The 5,662-nt window shown below is 47.7% G+C and overlaps 1 long non-coding RNA gene across 1 annotated transcript; it reads left to right on the forward strand.

The window, feature by feature from the left end:
- The first annotated feature begins 3,423 nt into the window (after positions 1 to 3,423).
- Positions 3,424 to 5,358, forward strand: LOC122366233. Its single transcript, XR_006253856.1, has 3 exons — positions 3,424 to 3,561; positions 4,545 to 4,651; positions 5,271 to 5,358. It is a non-coding gene; the product is annotated as an uncharacterized LOC122366233 (long non-coding RNA).
- The last annotated feature ends 304 nt before the right edge of the window (positions 5,359 to 5,662 follow it).

Consider the following 5,662-nt stretch of genomic DNA (forward strand, 5'->3'; position numbering starts at 1 on the left):
GATTGCACGCTGCCGGACCGGACGGACCACGGCCGTATCGCACCAACAGGGGGCCGCCAGAGCTGAGACCGGCGGACAGCGAACGGGGCCCCAACGTGTGGCGGCTCTGTCTCTTAACCCGCGCCTTCCGCGACTTCCGCGCCGGGCCGGGGGGGGGGATGTCTGAACCCCCTAACTCGGCTCCTTGGCCACGTAGCGACACACGGTAAGCGGCATTCGAAAGAGCGTCAAAAATAATGACGGAAACACTTCAGTCTTTTTTTGGGTCAGGTCAAAGGCCAGGTCGCCAGAGGTCATCAAAGGTCAAATGTAGGCCATTTAAACAATTTTGGAAACTGCCAACGGCTAACTCGGGAACCAATAGAGCTACAGCGCCGCGAAAAAGCGCATTTGATAGCCCTTTTACAGACCTTTCCGAGTATTGTTCTCAGATTTGACCTCAGGTCAACGGTTTAGCTTAGCCTCCAGCAGAGAGCAAAAACTGTAAAAATAGCCGTTTTCACCAAAAGCAGTTTTTCGGTAATAACTTTTGATTCAAGCAAGCCAGGACATTACTTTTGCCAGCATTGTATTCCTCTCGTCGAGACGCGTCGAATAACCTATTCGTTGACCTTGAAAGGTCATTTTGAAAATTTGACATCAGGTCTAGGTGATGACCTGAACGGAAAGGGTCATGTTGCATATCAGTCAATCCGTATCGTCGAGCTGAATATATCTGACGTGTTTTCATCGCTCTAGCACGTCTCTATCAAAAATTGTAGCCAAAAAAACTGCTGGTAACCGTTCATGACCTGAGATGACCTCAGGGGCACACAGAGGGGTCACAGGTGCATTTTTTCCGATTCAGTGTGTCATGTTTACCCATGATCCGATGTTTGAGAGGGTTCTGAGCACCATTCGTCCACAAGAGGCGCATTTCAATTTTCTTCCATTGACTTATAGGTAATAGAGAGGTCGCAAAATTGACCTGACCCTAGGTCACCGAATATCAAAATTCCCAGATATACATTTTGTACATACTGTTACTCTTATCAATCGCTGAAAGTTTCGAGGCGATCGTTCAGCCGTTGTAGCTCTGACGAGGATTGAAACTTTTTCTGAGGTGAGGTCACTTGACGTGACCTGGTGACCTGACCTTGAAAGCCCTGAACCTGAAATTTTCACAACATGTGCGGAAAAGAAAAGATGCATGAACAGGTTTCCGCGCCGCCGTTTTTGAAATATCTGCGAAAAACCGCATGGGGGGTGTTCAAATTGGGGAAAATCAGCTCGCTTACTTTTAAACTAAAACACGTCGGAATTTCCTAATATACCATGAGGGACTTCATATACGATCAACTTTGACTACCTTGAGACCTTTTTTGCTCTTGGGCAACTGTAAGGTCATGTGACGTCATCAAAGGTCACCAAAGGTTTTTTGCTAATAACTCCTTACAGGTTCGAGACACAGATGCGCGGATGGACTCATTGTGCTAAGCTCGTGAAGGCGCATCGAATAATATATATACGATGACCTTAGGTCACGTGACCTAAGGTCAACTTTTGACCTTGACCTTTCGATGTCAACATACATATGTTTCGCTGCGGATCAACGAGAGGATCACGATGGTGCTATTAGTTTGTTCCTAGCTGGGATATTGTTGAAAGTTATTCGAGAAAAACTTCATATATATGTAGTGCCGCTATTTTGACTTCCTTTTTGCCCCTGTGACGTCATCTTTGACCTAACCTGAAAATGACCGCAGTAAAATTTTTAGACCTTATCCGTGTGTACCCTGTACCGTTTACCGCTTGTCGCTATCTTGCTTTGTTCTCGAGATCTTGCTATCGCCCCCGCTCGTAATGATGGACAGGTCATAAAAATGACCTGACCTGAGGTCAACGCAGGGCGATAGCCACTTTTTTATTATCGCATATGAATGACAATTGATAAGGCTTTAATCGTCCTCAGACAAAATTGCAACTTTCAGTGGGGAAAATATCAAGGCCACTCTTCGAAAAATAGGTCGAAATTTCACGTGATCAAAAGTTCACAAATTGAAAATCCGAAATAGCCAAAATTTTTGTTGGTTAATTGTGAGTTGAACCATACAAAGTTTTTATCATAAAAAACCAATAGTTTCTGAGTTATAAGCCATCAAAGAAAGGGTTGCAGCGTGACCTCCAGGAATTGCCCGAGGCTATATCTCGGAAACCGTTGTTCGAAGAAAAAAATCCTTGCCACAGCTGACTTCCCCGCCCATCACAACCCCTTACACATGTTTTCGACGAAGAATGAAATATGTGGGTGCAAATTTAATTTCTTTTTTTGTCGATCCGTCGTGGAACGCCCCAAATGGGTTAGGTATTTTCCCAAACTGCAAAAAGAAGCGTCTTTCCAATCCGATGGGATAAAACAGCGATAAGTATTGATGAGAAACCATTCTCTAGAGCAGGAACCAGAGCTAACAAATCTTTGGCATACAGTCCGGTTGCGGAAGAGGGGGCTGACAAGTGTCTAACACCAGTATAACGCCTTTTGGGGCGACTAACGGAGCGAGCGAGGGGGTGAGTCTTGCACGTGCGAAATTTCGAGGGGGTACCTCCAACTGACTTGTGCACGGCACCCTACTGGCCGGTTTCTAGCGATGTGCCAAATTTGAGCACAATCGGCCCAGCCATTCTCGAGATCTGGGAGCGGCACCCTGCACGTGCGCACGTGCAAAATTGGTCCCAACTGACTTGTGCACGGCACCCTACTAACTGGTCCCTAACCGTGTACCAAATTTGAGCGCAATCGGTCGAGCCGTTCTCGAGATCTGGAAACGACCCCTGCACGTGCGCACGTGCAGCAGCACCCCAACTCTGGCACATGGATATGCAGTGCCTAGTGGGTGCCTACCTACATGCCAACTTTCAGCGCAATCGGCCAAGTAGTTACCGAGATATTGCAACAATTACAAAACTGACACCTCTTCGTTTTGCACGTGGCACGTGCATAAGGGGTCACCCACATGCATCGGGAATAGTCCAATACTTGGTAGAAGGAATGAAGCTACCCTACAAAAATTACCGCGTGTAAATCGGTCAAGTGGTTGCTGAGATATAAGCCTCGCAAAAGCGTGACCACGGCCGGCCGGCCGGCCGGCCGCTCATACTCAGAAATTTCCGTTAATCTAAGGAAAGACTACGCTCGCTTCGCTCGCTCCGTAATTATGTAACTTCAACGTGCAGCTCGGCTTTGCACGGAAATCCGGTTCGTCTCACTGAAATTACCTCCACATTCTGCAGCCTTTGTTACGAGGGCCGGTATACCAGGGTTCTCTCCCGCGTGGCTCTTTGAGAGCTATCAGCAGCTCAGCAAGTCTTCCTATCGCCTCGGCCGCCTCGGCCCGACATGACTCGGAAGCGCACCCCGATACCGCGCCTGCTCGCTGGCGGCAAAGTGCACAGTGCGGCGGGCGCCCCGCAGAGGCGCGCAAGTGTGCGCGATAGCAGTTGCATTTCGCTTTGTGTCGCGCCCGCAGTGGTCGACGGACCAGCATCCTGTCGGGCTAGATCATGGCCCACCCAGCCAGCGAGGTAAGAAATAATGTTCCGTTTATATGCTTTTAATTAAGTAGGTACTGTGTTAAAAACGGTCGCCTTCCTTGCATTTGGATGATGAGCAATCGCGGAACGAGTCTAAGCAGCCGCCAATATGTGTTGAAAAGCAGAGAGAGTCGGACCGCAAGAAAACTTGGACACGCCCAATATATGACGGACTGATAAGAAAAAGGGGCTGTTTCACATATTTCCTGACGCTGACGCACACCACAACCAGGCGGGTATGTACGAGTATACTTTCTGTATGGCGTGTGCTACCGAGATGTTGAGCAAAAGTTTGTGCGTTGTTCCGTAAAGCGGTCTGCTGTTTATTTACCGATGTGCTCTATAAGCGCTTTTGCCTTCGGATGCTGTTGAGTTTCTCTTAAACCCGCACACCGACGGGGGAGGGGTGGTTGACCGCCCTCCCCCCCCTGAGGTTTTTCGTGAATAGTGCAAAAACCGCGGCGCTATGCGCCGCGAAATTTGGCATGAGTTTTCCCTCATCAATTTTACATATGGTGTGCAGTTTGAACCTCCTACCTTTCAAGGTCAGGTCACCAGGTCACTTCGAATGACCCAACCTCAAATCACTTTTTTTTGCAACTTTGTCACCGTGTCAGAGCTACAGTAGATGACGGAGACCTTTGAAAGTCGAAGGATGTAACGAGGTCATCAGTAGCTACAATTTGTTTATCTCGGAATTTTGATATCGATGAGTTAAGGTCAGGTTAATTTCTTGACCGTCGGTGCGCGGGTTAATACCAGAAAGAAGGTATTTTTATGTATCATATCATGATTTCGTTTTTAGAGACAAACATGGCGATAATGTCTCACTTCACCTGGGCGTGTCCCAATTTACGGTGTGTCATTTTACCTAAAATGTGAATCAAATAACAGAATAGTAAGATTTACTTCAGCTGGCTACTCAAAACACATGCTCATGTTCCCTTCACGTTTTCACACCTTTTTTTCTGCAGCTGAAAACAGCCCGTCCAGATGCAAATAATGCAAGATCACTAGTGAACAAGTATATGTATAGAAACGGTCAGCCCCTTCCTATATTCGAGACGCGGCCATACAATGGGTGAGTTTTATTCATAGGGGTGACAAACGAGCGAGCGCGAGAGTGAGTGAGCCCTGTGCGTGCGGAAATGCAAATGCGATACTTCCCACCCACTTGTGCACGGCACCCTTCCAACGGGCCTCTGTACAGCGACGTGTCAAATGTGAGCGCAGTCGGCCCCTAGGCGTTCTCGAGATGTGGAAGCAGCAATCTGCACACTGTGCACAGTGCACGTGCGCGCGTGCGAACTGGATTCGAACTGAATATGTCACGGCACCCTAACCCCCAGCTACAAACCCTGTACCAAATTGATGCGCAGCTTTGAGGCCCAGCCGTTTTTGATATTCGAGATCTGGGAGCGATTGCTCGTGAGCACCGCGCACGTGCAATGCAATGCATTGTGACACATGGAAATGCATTGCTCGGTGGGTGCCTACCTAGTACCAGCATGCCAACTTTCAGCTCGATCGACACAGAAATTACCAAACTTGTCTATTGTAATTGTTACAAATTGACACATTTTCATTCACGTGGGACGTGCAGTGGGGGTCAACCAATGGCTGCAGCGTTTCATTTTACAGACACTGGTGTTGGTTTAATTGTTTATACTGAAACGCTGACGCAACGTACTTGTTTCCAGGAACATCGCTTCACGTGTGAAAATTTCTCTTCCATCAGTCGATGTGGAATTTGAATGCAGGGCTGCAGGAGCAACTGACAAAGTAAGCTGGGTTGTGTTATACCTAAATGGAACTCGTGTCTTGAGTTTCTTTAGTCGAAACTATCAAACTGGTGGGTGCATAAAGGAGGCAATGAACTCTGTGGAGACTTCCTCACAAAGTCCCCCAGTCGCCAAATATAAGTAATGGTCGGACTTTCCTCTTCTTAACCCGCGCATGACTGGGGGGGGGGGCTTTATAAAGGCAGAATGATGGAAGGAGCTCTTATAAGAGCCCTCCTGTTTTCTGCAATATCTTCCAAACCGCTGGACTTAGCGACACGAATCAAAATACAACCAGCTGCATCAATTTG

Source organism: Amphibalanus amphitrite, unplaced genomic scaffold (genome assembly GCF_019059575.1).
Source record: "Amphibalanus amphitrite isolate SeventyFive unplaced genomic scaffold, NRLGWU_Aamphi_draft 000792F_arrow, whole genome shotgun sequence".
Lineage (NCBI taxonomy): Eukaryota > Metazoa > Arthropoda > Thecostraca > Balanomorpha > Balanidae > Amphibalanus > Amphibalanus amphitrite.